The sequence below is a fragment of the Trifolium pratense genome, linkage group LG7 (assembly GCF_020283565.1).
Source record: "Trifolium pratense cultivar HEN17-A07 linkage group LG7, ARS_RC_1.1, whole genome shotgun sequence".
Taxonomy (NCBI): Eukaryota; Viridiplantae; Streptophyta; class Magnoliopsida; order Fabales; family Fabaceae; genus Trifolium; species Trifolium pratense.
In genome coordinates this window covers 47,221,362-47,238,932 of record NC_060065.1, presented here as the reverse complement: position 1 = coordinate 47,238,932, position 17,571 = coordinate 47,221,362, and the positions used below count along the sequence as shown (strand labels likewise).

Below are 17,571 nucleotides of genomic sequence, written 5' to 3'. Positions count from 1 at the left end.
TGTTAGGAGTATATTAGCTCAGGGCGCACCTATGGGCTTCGAGTGATTGGGCCTGGCCTGCTAGCTTGTTGCTTGTGCCTTAAGAAAAAGTTTGGTATGCCTTATCCTTGTAACACTATATAATATGGGGTCTTCCCATACTATCAATGCAAGCTAACACAATTACTCCTTACAAGTGGTATCAGTGGGCCTTTAATCCAAGGACCTATTGATCATTGAAATGCAGTTTCAAGAAAGTTAGTTACAAAAACTGTTACACAGTTTCTTCTATCATCTTCTTTCATTCCTAAATCTGATTCTTTCTTTCATCCATGGCTGAATCAAGCAATTACATGAAGCCTAGTGTTCAAAAATTTGATGGCTATTACGATCATTGGGCGATGTTGATGGAGAATCTTCTCCGATCAAAAGAATTCTGGAGTGTTGTTGAGAATGGAGTTACAATCGCACCACCTATGGCAACTGCAGAACAACAACGCATTGCAGAAGAAAGTAAGCTTCGTGATCCCAAAGCCAAGAACTTTCTGTTCCAATCCATTGATCGCACAATCATGGAGACCATTCTTAACAAAGACACTGCAAGAGATATTTGGGAAGCAATGCGTACAAAGTATCAAGGTTCAACAAAGGTAAAGTGTGTTCAATTACAAGCTTTAGGTCGTGGATTTGAGATTCTTGTGATGAAAGATAATGAATCAATCAATGATTACTTTGCAAGAACCTTTTCCATTGTCAACAAGATGACGGCTCAAGGTCATAGAATGGAATCAACAAATGTGGTTGAAAAGATCTTGCGTTCGTTAACACCAAGATTCAACTATGTCGTTTGTTCAATTGAGCAATCCAATGATGTGACAACGCTTTCAATTGATGAATTGCAAAGCAATTTAATTGTCCAAGAACAGAGAATGAAGTTTCAAAGTGACAAAGATGATGAACAAGTATTTAAGGTAACTGGTGGTGGGCGTGGACGAGGCTGTGGCCGTGGTGGCACACGAGGTCGTGGCAGAGGTAGGCAAAGTAGCAACAAAGAGAATGTTGAGTGCTACAAGTGTCACAAATTGGGTCACTATCAGAGTGAGTGTCCCAGTTGGAGGGGAGTATGATGCCAATTTTGCTGAATTCAACGAGCATGAAGAGATTCTTCTAATAACTAAGCAAGATTCAACAATTCAAGCAAAAACTGAGGTATAGTATCTTTACTCAGGTTGTAGCAACCACATGATAGAAAATAAGGAATGATTGTTTGATTTTGATGATGCTTTTATAGAATCCGTAAGATTAGGGGATGATTCAAGAATGAATGTTATGGGAAAAGGAAAATTGAAACTATACATTGGGGGAATCACTTAAGTCATCAGTGAAGTGTATTATCTACCCGGGCTTAAAAAGAATTTACTAAGTATAAGACAATTGCAACAAAAAAAAACTTAACCATTGTCTTTAAAAATGATACTTGCAAAGTTTTTCATGAAGAAAGAGGCTTAATTATGTCAACTCAAATGTCTGCTAATAGAATGTATGTGCTCAATGCAACTGTGTTTGTCCATATGTATCTGAAAACTACAAATGGTGGCAATAAGTACTTCATAACATTCACAGACAACTTTACAAGAAAAATCTAGGTTCATATCTTGCAGGATAAGGCAAGTGCTTTCGAAAGTTTCAAAAAATTCAAAGCAGTAGCAGAGAAGGAATCTGGTTGTCAAATTCTTAGCTTAAGAACTGACAGAGGTGGATAATTTATGTCTGAAGCATTCAATAAATTCTGCATAGAACAAGGCATTAAGAGACAACTTACCACAGCCTACACACCTCAGCAAAATGATTTCTTTGAGAGGAACAACAGAACAATCATGAATATGGTTGAGTGTATGCTAAGTGATAAGAAAGTACCAAAGAAATTTTGGCCAAAAAGTGTTAAATGGGCTGTATATGTACTAAATAGAAGCCCTACATTGTCCGTAAAAGATATAACACTAGAGGAAGCATAGAGTGATATGTTACAAATGAAAGATAAAGTATCAAAGTGTTACAAATAAATAAGATAAAACATCGTGGTATAATTTTGCCTGTACTTGAAATTTTATAGTTGCGTGTTAGTTGGTGTCTGCCGCTTTGACAAAATGTTATCAATTTTTTTTCTTTCTTTCTTTGCTTTTTTGGGGTAATATTTTCTTTCGTTATTTTGAAGGTGAGGATTGACAGTGCACTATGTTAAGAAAGAGGGTTTGGTAGGGAAGGCACACATGGTGAAAGGTGCAACGTGTAATTAATTTGCTGACATTCCATGTTTATGACTGTTTATTTGTATATTTTTTTTTATAATATTTATGGTTTTTAATAAAAAAAAATCCACCTAAAAATAAATCAAAACAAAAATATCGATGTGTATAGTGGTGGTAGGTGTGTGCTTTTGTTGTGGTCAATACTCAACCAGCAGCACTAGCCAAGCCACCAACGATCCCATAGTTCCCATTTACTTTAATAATAACAAAGTGCTGGGCTTACCCACGGGATGATTAATATTGCACTCGGAATAACTATATAATAAGTGTGTTTGATATCGCATTTCAACATAAAATCTTAAGACATTAGGTTTATGAATCTTTTTATTTAGAAAGTGTTCAACCTTCATATTTCTAAGTAGTGTAAGACTTAACTCACATCACACTTGCCACAACATTCTCCCCCTCGAGTGTGACTCTTTCAATTTTTTATGTTCCTTCTCAGGCGGAAGCTTTTTTAGCCACATACGTCGTTGCCGCTACTCAACGAGACTCGCCGTCTGACCAACTTTTGTTAAGAATACTTTCAACAAGGAGTCAGTTGGACTCTTCATCAAACCATCAACTCTGATACCACAGTCGGGTCACGGGGGACAGTCGGAGGATGTCTACATTGGACTAAGAACAACTATACAAGTGAGTTGAACATCACACTTTAACATAAAACCTTAAGACATTAGTTTAAGGGTCATAAGTCATATTACTTATAAAGTGTTCAACCTCCACTTTTCTAAACAATGTAGGACTTAACTCACCTCACATTTGCACAACACAACACACTCTACACACTAATGATAAATTGATTCAATTAATAATTAATAATAAGTTTAAAATTTCTTAAGTAGATAGTTGGAGTATTCAATTTCTAATTTTTGAATGGAAAAGTTTGGATTTGGAGTGGAAAATCCCCCTTCCACAAATTTTTTGATCGAGTTGGTAGACGTTTTTCTTTAATTTCTTGCAATTTTCCTTTTGGAAAAATGTCTCAGAAAATTTTTCCAACAAAAAGACAACTAACCAAAATTGAAAATTCTCAAATATAAGTTTTTTTTGACGGAAAATTCTCAACTATAATTGTGCAAAGAAAAATTGTAACTCTCTCTAGACATATAAATATTCAAACCCTCGAAAAGTTAATGTTATTGTGGTGAAAAAACTCAAATTAACTATTTACTTTTTTTTTTTGGTTAAAAAACTCAATTTTTTTTTTTTATTTTTACTTTCAGCTATTCGACATTAGACTTGAATAAGTACAGACACAATATATTTTTCCTACATTTAAAGTCATACATTTTATTTTTTTATTTTGTTATCAACTTCATTCTTACAAAGAAAAATATCATCTCTATAACAAACCGGATTCGTAGATTAAATACTCTTCAACTTTTCTCCCTTCTCCTTTAATGGTCTCATGTAAGTAGGTTATAGTATCCATTTGTTTCCGAAGTCTTAGATGTGTCATGATATCCACTTCGACCTTAGTTACTAACAGAATATGCGTACGTTCATATATGCTAGTGTATAAAATGATAAATACAAATACTAACAGATAATAAATGAATAGCAATTTGTATATAGACTTGAAAAATAACCAGATTACATGTTCTCAAGCATTCCTAGGGGAGTTCATCTACTTGACCTAACCCTGATGGGATTTAGCTACTAAACACCGTAGCAAAACAATAAGGAAAAGAAAGCATAAAGATTACCCTTATGCCCTTGGAGCACCTGAGCCTCCTTGCCTCCTCCTTAGAGTTCTCATAACTCTCTTGTAAATATTGAATTGTTCTCAATATTTCTGAATGAATAATAGTGGAGGAGGAAGACTCTATTTATAGTTTTTCAGCTGGATTTGGGCTTTTTCTACGCATCCATCGCACCCAACGTGGCCACGATGGCATGTATTTTCGCCTCATCGTGGCCACGATGGATCATATCGTGGTGCGATGGAAAATTTCCTCATATTCTCTGCGTGCTTTTCAAGTCTTCATCGTGAGTGACAAGCTATCGTGGTACGATGGAAAAGATTTCCTGCAGATTTTCTTCAAATTAACCGCTTTCTTATCGCGCCATGTCAGACCTCATCGTATGTACGATGATTGAGCTACTTTATTACGTTTTTGCCATTTTTTGCTCATTTTTTCACTTTTCTTGCTTCTGGGCCAAATAACTTCACTTTTTCAGATTTTTGCTTGCTTTTGGACTTCAATTGCTATTAAAACTATTCTAAATTACTACTAAAAACAACATATAATTGGCTGTCATCATAGACTAAAAATAAAACAGTTGTTTTTGAAATGTAAACATGTGATATTTTTATAGAAACGAAAAAATATAAAATATTCATTGTTTAAATTATTAGTATCATCTATTTTTAGTTAGAGAATAATTAGGCCCAATTCAATATAGAAGATACAAATAATATTATACAATTTATAATATGAATATTTATACAATGATATATTGAGTTTGACTTATCGAAAGCTAAAGGTAGTTAACTTAGGGATTCTAATAGTATCCACTTTGACACAGTGAATAAAAATAAGTGTTAAAGAATATATATAAGTGAGAAAATTCGTGTATCCGATGCTTTAAATTTTTTAGTAAAGACATGAATCTAATTTAACTTGTGTGCGTGTTCCTAATCCAATGTGACAACCTCTTTTGCTTGGATAGATTATGTAATGCCTGGATCTTCCATGTACATAAGTGCAATACCAAACAGTAATAATAATGGAATGGGGACACTAATCTAATGATTTGTTTGTTTAATTATTGTTGGTTGGTTTGCAGCATATCAATGCATGGTGGAAAAAACAGTGAATGATAATTCTCCCAACAATTGATCACTAATTTAAATATCATTAATCACTAATTTTGAACACTTTATTGTTAAATTTACATTACTTTTAGATATCTACTGTAATTTTTTGTAACAATTTTAAATTATCTATTTTATTAACTTAAATTTCTGACTAAAATGTAATACATGTAGTTACATATGAGAGGATACATGAATTCTATCATATGAGAGCAGCAGAGTGTATCATCAGAAAAATATTCTTCAATTATTAGTATATTTTACATTAAGAATTTAGTGTTAAAGAATTTCACATTTGATAAAAGATAACTTAAATATATGTTTATAAGTGAGGATAATTTTTACCTTACAAATTAAACGCTAATTTTATAAGGTTAAGTTAGGCTTAACCCAATTTTTTTAAAAATAATATAAGAATCTGTTTAAGATTCGTTGGACCACCTACTTTCAAGTTTTTGCTATAGAACTACACATCAAGACTAATAGTGATGGATGTTAGGGTTGTGTTAAAGAGTCATATATAGATTAAATAAGAGATATTCTGCATATATATTTTTTATAAATTGGGACAATCCTCATCTTACGGATTATTTGTGTACGTGTCAACTATTTTAATACGAATAATATTTATAAGTTTGCATGATTAATATAAAAATTATTGTCAATATTAATATATTATACCTTTATACATATTCGTTGAAAAATATTAATCTCTCCAAGAAAAATATTAGTCTCTCCAATTGTTTGTCTCTCATGTTGACCAAAAAAAATACTCAGTCTCCTGTATTTTCATATATAGAAAATAAGGCAAAAAAAACAATTGCATTGGGCTTTAATAAGTGGTAGACTAATCACTATTATTTCTAGCCTTTCACATTGTATATTTTGTCTTTAAGTTATATATAGATTCCATAAACTTTCCAAATCCTATGTTCAAATGGAAAGAAAAGGAAGAATAAGAAAGGAAAAGTTAATCCTCAAATCACTTTAACAAACCTTACCCCAAAAAAAAAATCACTTTTACAAACTTTAATACTTTTTTAGGTTTTTTTTTTTTACAATTTTTTATAGTGTTGATAGAGAGAACGAGAAAGACTTTCATAGTCACATTACCATATAGACACACTCATTTTTTTATTATTATTTATGAAATAATTAAAAAATAATTTGAAAAATTAAATTTTGTGGATATCACTAAAAAATTATACTTGGTCACATGACCATATAAGAATAATCCCAAAAAATTAATAGTGACTTGAAAGAATTAATCTAGTAATGGTTGTTGTTGTACATATGTGAAGTCACATCCAAGATAGTTGAGAGTGAAAATAATTTTTTATTTGCATTGATAAATGATAGTGTTATGTCCCACCTAAAACACAAATTTAAGGTGGTTGTTGCAAAGAATAAGTTCAATGAAAATGGAAAAGTACTATTTGAAACCTAGTCACATGCCACTGTATGTGACACGCTCCTTCGTCCCAAAATATAAGTAAAAATGACTAAATAAAAAAATTGATGTATTTAGTTCAAATACATTTATTTTTGTTGCCCAAATTTTACTTATATTTTAAAACGAAGAGAGTATGTAATAATTTTGAATTGGATTATCTATAGTAGTGTTTGACATTGTAAATAATTGTCATCATTGATTTTAAATTAGATGATTCATATTATATAATTATAAAATATGTTGAACGATTGAAAGAAAAATTATGACGCAGTAAATACACAAAGTCTAATTTATGTACCTTCACTAATACTAATTTCTACCTAGAAAAACGTTGAGATGTCCCGATGGTTGGTTCAAGTTTTTTTCTTTTCTGCTTCAATTTTCTTTTTCTATTTTTTTTATAAAGTAGTTTAATGGTTAAAAATTCCACATTTAAGGTGGATAAATGAGATGTTCCTGATTCGAACTTCGACACATACACTGTAATAACAAAATGTGTTGGTTGACAAAAATATTCATAAAATGTGTTGGTTGACATAAATATTCATAAAATTAAAGGAGAATAAACATCAATTCAGTATTTTTGAGATTAGGGTGTCTTAATATAATTATCCAAAAAGAGGCACCAGTGTCTTAACATCAATTCAGTATTTTTGAAATGGCCCATTGAAGCTTTGAGCCCACACCACAGTTTCCTTTGATAAAAAAATTACAGAAATTTGGGAAATTTTTTTTTTGTTGAGAGTGGGATTTGAACCCACGCCCTTTCGGACCAGAACCTTAATCTGGCGCCTTAGACCAACTCGGCCATCTCAACTTGTTGGGATAGTTTTTGAATACATCGGTATTATTTCATTTATAGGAAAAATAATAATAAGAAAAAACATAGAAAAATTTCCCCAAGCATATGTTCTGAAGAAATTACACATGCCTGCATTGATTAAGTTTTTTCTTGAGCGCACATATGGAATAGTATAGTGTTAATTTGAAGACCACGGTGTGATATCTTCTTTTTCTTTTTGGGCTAAAGCATGTTAATTGTTATATTTGTATACGACCAGTCTATGGTGAAAGATCTTGTTAAGTCTTTCGTCGTGTACAAGTCGTAAATATTATTATAATTAATACGAATTTTATAAAATTTATCGTTGGATTGAAAATTTGTATCATATAGATTCATAGGTTTTTTTTTTTTTAAAGAAATTGAAAATAATTTAAAATGTTATTGAGAACCATCAAGATTAACGTTATTTAATAAAAACCCATAAAACGTTAATCTTGATGGGTCTCAATAACATATCAAATTATTTTCAATTTTTTTATAAAAAAAACTTATGGATGATCTATATGATGAAAACCTTTAATCCAACGGTAAATTTTGTAAAATTCATATTCGTTATAATAATATTCAGAACTTGTGCACCGTGAAAGATTTAATGAAGTCTTTCATGTTAGACAAAACTTTTTTGTACACTGGATTTGTGCATAATCAATAAACGAATAACTTCTCTTTGTTTTTGTTCATTGTCGGAAATGAATGATTTATGTATGTGGATAATATTGATATTGATAGTAGCAAAAAATCTATTGAAACCAAAGTAAGAAAAATAAAAAGGACCACTTTGAACCCAATATATATTTAGTCAAAGAGTTTTTCTTCTCACACCACCTGTGGGACGCACGCCCCCTGATATTTTTAATTTATCTCTCTCGCTACTTAGGATGCAAGTGTGTAAAACTGCAAAAAACTGAAAAACACAGTTCGCTACTTAGAGTGTGAAAAGCGCTCGCATCCTAAAAAACGAAGGGGTTAATTTGATAATTTTAGGGGGCACATAAGGATTTTTAGGGGGCGCAAAAAGTAAAAATCTTGCTCAAAAGACCCAACATACTTTTCATATCAAGCCCAAAATCTTTTTTTTTTTTTGTACAAAAGAGGGGCAAAGCCCTAAAAGAAACTAAAACACTAAACGAACACTCGGAGACATGCAAGCGTCGGAAAAGTCATAAAAAAAAGAGACTTTGTAACCTCTCGAGGAGGAGTCCCGAAATTATGCAAATCAAAAGAGTCCAAGGTTAGACGGAAGTTCACTAACCAATCGGCAGATCCGTTTCCTTCTCGCCAAGTATGGTTAATATGGACATGCCAATCCAAGTTCTTGAGAGCGTGAATGTGCTTGATTAGCATTGGAATCCTTCCGTTGACCTTACAATTTTCCGTGACCATGTCAACTAGCCCAAAATCTAATTTCTACAAAGGGAAATATGTTTTTCTCCTCTCCCTACATTCTCTATCCCCGACCCAACCTTTTTCTTTTTGCCAATTTTACCCTTTTTGAATTACACAATCCGAAGTAGATTTGTCTGAATTGTTGGCTAATATGAACTATTATGAGATGCGTAAACTTCAAATAAAAAATCTTGACCTCTTACACATTTGTATTGTACAATTCAGACACAAAATAAATTAGGATATTTTTATAGTATCCTTTTTAGTTTCTCTATCTTAATACATGCAAGATGTTTCAGTACTCCCCGACCATCATACACAATCAAAAGAAAATCATATAATATTCAAATATGATAAATCGATAACCATCACTACAAGAATGAAGCACTCTATGAAGGACATACAAAATAGCAACAAAACATTCATGGCAGGCAATTATCGATATAATTTGTGGCATAGTAGCAGTATTAATATGATTTTCTATATTGTTGATACATCATCGAGGTTGATCATTATTCATTTATTATTCACGTGTTATTATCTTGAATATATAATATTACTTACAATTACTTATAATTTGTCTCTATACTGATGATACGTCATCGAGGTTGATCATTTTCTATATGCGATTAAACCTGTCTCATTAATTGTTTCTTTTACTTGGTTATGCAAATTTGAAAGATTTTCATTAGTTTTTGTTCCTGATTGTTTAAAGAAAATTGAGGTTTATTTCATGTGTTGTGTGGTGCTAGTATTAATTAGCATTAATTTGTTTTAAATTTGTTTTACATTAAAAATTATCATAGTATAATTATCAAAAAAAAAATAAAATTATCATAGTATCATAATTCATTTGTTTTAAGAGCGGTCATATACCATATTAAATTGGTCATAATACTTTGTTAGAGTGGTAAAATACCATATTAGAGTGATCTTATTATCATTGTTGAACTGTTTTAAATTCTGGAGACGGTATGATTAATAATTTGCTTGCACAATTTTAAACGGTGTCATAAAATGTCTTAAAAAGAGTATGTGGTCCATAACTCATCCTACTAATCTCTTCGATGACTAAAAAATTATTTTTATTTTTATAACGGTTCGGTAATAACACGTCCTCTGGAAGCTCAATTGCATTAAAGGTGTTAGAATTAACTATTTAATTTAAGTTTATAAGTTTATGTAAGTTTGTTATGGTTGGGAAAACTAACTATGGTTATATAATTTATGAATATTATTTTACTTTTATTCACAAAAAAAATAAATATATTATTTTACTTTTAATTTAGAAATTTAAATGTTTCAAATTTTAATTGAAAAAATGATGAAAACACAAATCATATATCCCAATGTTTAATTATTATTTTTAATATTAAATAAACAATACACAATTTATTTTTCCTCATTTTCATGTGTTAAATATGACTCTTGAAATCATACATATCAATCACCAAAAACACCGCCAAACAATTACATGCATGACCCACTAACCAATTACGAAGTTTAAATTAAAAAATTCAAATATTAATATTTATAAATTATACACAATTCTCTCAGTCTCAGGTATTAAATATGACTCTTGAAGTGATGCATATCAATCAACAAAAACATCCATAACCAATTATTACATGCATAACACCATCAATATATTAGAATTCATTCTCCTTAGTTTCTCATATAATACTACATGCATAATTATTTTTTTATCTCTTTTTTTTTTATTCATATTTTCTTTTGTAGTTTTCTCTTTTCTTTTCTTTCCTTTCATTTTTTCGCATACATAAAATACAAGACAATTGTGTAAATTTACGGAGTACAATCATACTACAAAATATATATCATATAACTATTTAATCCCTCCGTCCCAAAATATAAGAAAAAGTTGGTCAACAAAAGTGAACGTATAATTAGGTCCAAATTTTGAACAAAATACATCAAGTTTGTTTGACTCGTTTTTTATTATATTTTAGGACGAAGGGAGTACAATACTATTAAAATAAGTTTATGTTCTTCCACTATTTTTATTATATTACATGTATTCCTAAAAAAAGTTTGTGCCTCTTTAAAAATGGGACCCTGGACGGTCGTCAATCTCGAACTGTTAAACTATTTATCTGGTGTTATCGTTGGTTGACAGCAAATACCCCTAAATTATAAAGGGGTAAACTAGAGCTCACCATTTTTCTTTCGCTTTTGCTCCATATTATATCATCTAAAATTCATTTTTACACTTTATAATTGAGCATTGTGTTCCAAGTTCTTTTTCCCTTCCTATTTTTGCTTGTTTTATCCTAGCTTTCTAATTCAGTTTTTTAAGAATACAAAAAAGTAGGTATTTGTGCTTAATACTTTCTTTTTAGTAATACTCTTATTGTATGTACGATATACTCACTAATTATAAACACCTTTTACAAAGAAAATAAATGACACTAAATATAAGTCATTTTTACAAATTACTAAATTTATTATTTGTTTCCAATCATAACTGGTATAACTAATCTTACTGATTTGTCTTGAAAGATAAAAAGTTGATACTGAACACATCTATATACAAAGAACAATTTAGTAATAAGCATACACAAAATGTAGACATTAATTATATTATCATGTATTATCAGCTTTTCTTAATGTATATGAAAAGTGAGAAAGTATATAAAAAGAACTAATGGAGTACCGGGTAATATACAACCAGGAGATAAGGGGAAACGATCATCTGGTTCTCGTGGAGCATACTGTAAAATATTAAAAACATGAATAAATATAATTAACTTTCATTTATGTATAAAAGCTTACTTTGTGATTGTTTTGGTACCTACGTTTGCAAGGAGATGGTGATTATCTGGGAGGACATAACTGAACAGAAAAAAGCATAAGGCACAGAAAAATGAAAGAAAGAAATGTGTAAGGCTTAGCATATAAAGATATAAGTTTAAGTAATTTCTCTGGCAAGAATGATGATTCTTCACTGCTGAGGTTGACTGTCATAATATCCCCAATGTCTTCATCTTCATTTGTATGACCATAGTAAGTCTCTTCATCAAGCTATGAATCTAAATCAATGTCTTCAGGCTCTGGTGATGCAGGCATCTCAACTATAGACTCACATTCTTTACGCTCTTCGGTAATAAATGTTGATTTAGAGTTGCTTAGCAAATCAGAGATGCATTGGCATGATCCGTTTTTGTCGCTACAATTGTTTGATTTTGCATATATATATTACATTTTTATATTGCATAGTCTAATTATACCAAAGTCAATCTTAAGGCTATAACCATAGTGTAATAAGATTACCACAGATTAAAAAAATATTTACATATTACAATCAACAGGGTGGTGCTTTTAGAGATAAGGTTGGTGCTTACGATTGTCTCAAAAGTTTTTTGTGGTATAGAATAGTGTACAATTTATGCACCAAAACAAATAAATCTAGATCTACATTCTACACAAAACTTTTCTAGAAAACGTACATGAATTGTCAAAGCTATTTATTTATTTCCCTTAAGCATCAAGCGAAAACGTACTCTTAAAATTTAATAAATAAATGCAACACATACCTTGCAAGAGAACTTTTTTTTTTTACAAGAACATAGTAGGTATTGAAATAAAGTACTAAGAAAACAAACAATAATCAAGAATCAATAAGAACAAGATACAAAATAAGAATCATAAAGAAATATGAATCAAGAACTAGAAGAGAAGAATTAAGGAGAATTACTATCGCTTCTTTCCATATTGACTTTGATTTTTGACGATTGGCTCTCTCTATGAATGGAAAAGGAGTGCTTCGGAACTAATGCGATTGGATCTCTCTCCCAATCCCCTTCTTAAGCTCTTTTGAGTGGTAACCGAATTTGTTATTTTATTAGCACAAAATAACAACTTTTTTTTTTTATCAAATTCACAATATATATATCTATCCAAAATAATTATACATCAATGAAAGGCAAACGGATCCAATTGTCACACATAACTCTTAAATCACACCAAAAAAGCTTTGGATTTATGGCACATAACAGCCACCAAAATCTTCCTCCTCTCTTCATTCTCTCTCTCTCTCTCCCCGTTGGATTATACAACCAGTGCGTTTTGATCTATGGAAAGATGGCAAGAAGGAAGAAAAGTGAGTTGAAGCACTACAAAACGAGAAGGAAAGAAAGTTTTTACTGCTTACTATATATTAGTCACTGAGAATTTTTTATCTTTTTTTCCCATCAAAACTAATTTCTTATTGCGAATTTAATTTACTTTTTAGTAAACCTATTAATATTATAATTTTCAGAAATTTTAAAAATATATGATTATCATTGTTGAATAACAATTGTGAATGTGATTTGTACAAAAAAAAAAAAAGTGAATATACATGATGCATTCAGATTGTAAAATTCAGATAAATTCCGTCTGAATTTTATAATTCAGAAGTGATAAAATTGAAATTTTGAGATGTGTTTGAGAGAGAGATAAATTAAACCTTTCATAAAATATGTTAGGCCTATGCAAAAATTGTAGCTGATTAGTTGCAACATAGAAGATTTTTGTTAGGGGTGTACGCGGGTTGGGTTGGGGCGGGTTTGGCCTAATCCGTTACTCAACCCGTTCAATACTCATTGAGTTGGTTCATCATCAAACCCACACTTTTACTATCAAATACGAATCGAATCAACCCGGTTATTAACATATTGGGTTGGGTTCGCGAGTTGTTCATAAAATTAAAAAAAAAAAAAATTAAAAAAAAGAAAAACATGTTTTAAAAACTTCTAAAAAAACCTATAATACAATTTATGAATTTAACACAATTGTGACATATTTCTAACACTTAAATTGAATAAAACACACTCATTTAATTTCAAATAAAAATTTATCCTTAATCATAACACTTAATAAACTAAATAAGAGTAGCAAATTCTCAAAAAATACATCATTTTCATGATCGGGTTGAATACACGGGTAGCAAATTTATCCTTCTCATTTTTGCTAATTCAGCATAGTTAAGATCTATAATTCTCAATAGACGCCTACTACTTAGGCACCGCTATGAGACTAGTCCTCTCAAGTTAACAAGAAGACATTGAATTGTTTTTACTATGACTATGACTAGGCTATTTCTAAAATGAGCGACTCCAAAACACTTTTCTTTTCTTAAAAGAGAATAATGTTAGCTCTTTCAACTTCATGTGGTCATCTATTGCTTTAATTAGAGTAATAAACTCAATTCCTAGAAGAATTATTCTACCTATAAAAAAAAAATATACGCAAGTGCTGAATCCAAATCCGACAATGGTTTTTCCTTTTGAATTCTTTATGTTTATAGAGCAAGAGTAGCTAGATTCAAATCTTCCAAAAGAGAAGCATAATCCTAGCTTCAATCTAGCTAGATATAAATTAATTACATGTAAAAAAAGACAAATCATAAACTCTAAATTCCAAAGTGGTGTAACAATCAGCTTCACCATTTTCAATATACAAAACATAGCACTTAAGTAGTGATAAATCGAATCTATGTCCATATTCCATATGCACATAGTTATCATGATGAAGCACTATCAGCATTATATAGATAAAAATATATTGAAGGTTCATAAACTTGCCAAGTATCACAAAATGAACTTGCACCTCACATGGTAAATTAGAGTTCTAATTAAATAATCAAATAGATTTGGCTCATATTTGAGTTGTGAACTATGATATCATACGCCAGTACGTTAAGATAAGAAAATGGAAAATGGATTGCACCAAAGAAAATGGTTTATACTAATATCCTACTTTATAACTTCACACAAATTTAAAAATATGCATGAGAACAATTAATAGTTGCCCAACCCAATATAGATAGAAACTTTTAATAAGTTCTTTTCTACAAGTGATCTACTATAGACCAACACTAGTACAAATATGACATATTACACAAGTAGTTTACATCTGACAAGCATATGTCAGATGTAAAATATTATATGGAGTAGTCTTTTCATCTGGTTTCAATATCCACAGATGTGAAAAATATATAGACGAAACATTTTACATCTGGCCACAATATCCCCAGATGCAAAACTAAACGCGGTGGCAATCCTGTAATTATGGTAAAAATTGTCTAAAATAATTTCACATATGACCATAATATCCCCGGATGTAAAAAGACTTCAAGTGATTTTTTTTGTTTGAATGGAAATTATTAAGTGTGGAAGGAGTAAAAAAAAAAAAACATAATATCTTCTCTCTCTCAGATGCACGCACGCGAAACAACCTAACTTCGGATTCACTCGATCTATCGCTCCCTCTCTCAATCACGATCTCACTATACCTCTCACTCGATCAGTTTCGTTCTCTCTCACCCTAGATTCACGATCGAACTCGACATCTCTCTCTCACACTCGTTCTCTCTCGAACCCTAGCCTCCAATCCGTTTCACTGAATCACAAATTCCAATTCCTAATTGAAGAATCAAGGCTTACTGAACCCAAATCGAAGCTTAGTGGAACGAATCAAAGCTCTCTCAGCTCGTTACAGAGTCATAATTCCACCGCCTCTTCTCTCGATCTAAAACTGGTGAGTTTTAACGATGAAGGGTTTTTAGGTTTTAGCATATGTTTATCTTTCATTTTAATCTTTGATCTTTGATTTTGATGACTAAGGGTTTAATCCTGTGTAATTTTCTGTAATCTCTTCTACTTTTGCTTTTAGTGTTGTGAAATTCATTGTTTTTTGCTTCTGACCGCCTCTGGTTCCCTTTACATAGATGTTCAATATTTGTGTATCTTGTAGCCACTAACCATTACATAGATGTTTGGGTGGGGAACCAATCTCTGGCGGTACGCTTCCCTCGGTTGTTTTCTATTTCGATTCAGCAACAATGTAAAGTAAGTGATATGGGGATGATGGATGGTGACGGCTGGAAGTGGAATCTGTTATGGAGGAGGAATTTCTTCTGGGAGGAACCTTTTTATCAGTAGTTGTTAGCAGTAATTGATGGTTTTCAGCCTACAGCACAAGATGATGGTTGGAGTTGGAGGCCTGATCCTGCGTCGGGGTTTACGGCGAAGTCTGCGTATCAGAATCTTATCTTGCTGCATCGCTCTGAAACTGAGATGGATCATCTTCGGAACTTTGTCTTCAGTAATATATGGAAAAGCGACGCGCCGTCAAAAGTTGTAGCTTTTTCGTGGCAATTGATGCTTAATAGAATTCCAACAAAGGCGAATTTGACGTTGAGAGGGATTGGTAATGATATGGTCTGCTCCTTCTATAATGTGACTGCTGAAAATACACTTCATATGTTCCTTCACTGTGGAACTTCGGCGAAAATCTGGTATGAGCTTGTGCAATGGATTGGCCAGGAGTTGCTGCTTCCACCGAGTTTTAGCCTCTCCTTCTCTATGATGGTAGGGTGTGGGACTGGTAAGAAAGGTAAAAAGGGGCTTATGTTAATTTGGCACGCGTATATTTGGAGATGTTCCTTCTTTATATTTATTTACTATTGATTATACTTAATCTGTTAACATAAGATATATTGAAAGAAAGTGATCAGTTCAGGCACACTTTTTTCTCACTATTAAGCTATATATGCTTCTCTGTATGACTATCTTGTGTTTCAAAGGGACTTGTTGATATGCGGATCTCTGAATGTAACTTATATTGTTCAATTGTCATTTTCTGACTCAAGCAGTGCTACTCTTGAAGTTTGTAGATCATGGACAATGGCTGAATTATTTACTACGTTAACAACTATCACATGGGTAAAAAACTACATAACCTTAAAGTCTATATATTTACACATTGTTATTTCCTGATGTTTGTTTCCTGTTCTATTTTACTTGAAGATACTGCTTCTGATGTTTTTCTAATGTTATTATTGTTGCAGATTATTAGGCTAACATAGTCATCAAACTAAAATGTTCCTAGAAATCAAAGAAAAGTTTAAAGAAGCTGATAAAAATGGTATTGTTATAATAATATTAAAGTTTTGTTTAGTTTTTTTGTTCATTTTTTTCCCTAGTATAAACTATTTGTGTACTTGTAGATCTTGAAGGCATGTTAAATATGAAGATTCAAGATTTGGATACTGTAGAGGAACTTAGAATCAAAAGAGCGGACAAACATGGAATTGTTAATTATGAAGATTTAGAGATTGCTATTGCATCCGAAAACGTTGTTCAAGTCTGTGGCATGAAGATTTAGAGATTGCTATTGCATCCGAAAACGTTGTTCAAGTCTGTGGCTTTGTCAACATCACCTTGGTAATCATAGTTTTGATAGTTGATTTACACTTGATGTATGTGTTAACTGTACTCTAGGCTATGTTAATTACTTAAGTTGATTAGGATGTATTCTAGCTAGCTAAAACCATTTTAATTACTTAAGTTTTAGTCATGTTTTAGTCATTTTAATTACTTAGCATGATATCTCTCTTTTATTCACCAGGTTCTTTAGGAAGTGTATTGTGATTTTGTTAGTTTTATGTGTGTAATTACTTATTGATTAATCAAAAGCATGATATCTCTCTTTTATTCATCAGGTTTGTGATTTTGTAAAACTAAAAAGGATCATGTTCTTGATTTTTAATTTAGGTCAGTTCTTGATTATTGTATGTTGTGATTTGTGAAGTTATGTTTTGGATGCTGGTATGTGGGTTGGATTTAAAAAAAAAACGTAGGATTTTAAAAAACAAAAATGCAGGATTTTAAATTTTTTTTTTTTAAAAAAAAGTGACGATTTTACATCTGTGGAAAGCTTGGCCATACGAAACAGAGGTAAAAAGTGTTGATTTTACATCTGGCGTAAGTCAGAT

At 31.3% G+C, this 17,571-nt stretch overlaps 1 long non-coding RNA gene and 1 other non-coding gene across 3 annotated transcripts; one reads left to right on the top strand and one right to left on the bottom strand.

Annotated features, from left to right (window-relative positions):
• Positions 1-7,298: 7,298 nt before the first annotated feature.
• Positions 7,299-7,379, bottom strand: TRNAL-AAG. The gene has a single exon. It is a non-coding gene; the product is annotated as a tRNA-Leu (tRNA).
• Positions 7,380-14,937: 7,558 nt separating this feature from the next.
• On the top strand, positions 14,938-17,294 carry LOC123895487. Of its 2 annotated transcripts, XR_006804389.1 has the most exons (4): positions 14,952-15,332; positions 15,549-16,519; positions 16,645-16,721; positions 16,804-17,294. It is a non-coding gene; the product is annotated as an uncharacterized LOC123895487 (long non-coding RNA). The 2 variants fall into 2 exon arrangements; XR_006804388.1 differs by having other exon boundaries at positions 14,938-16,519.
• Positions 17,295-17,571: the final 277 nt, after the last annotated feature.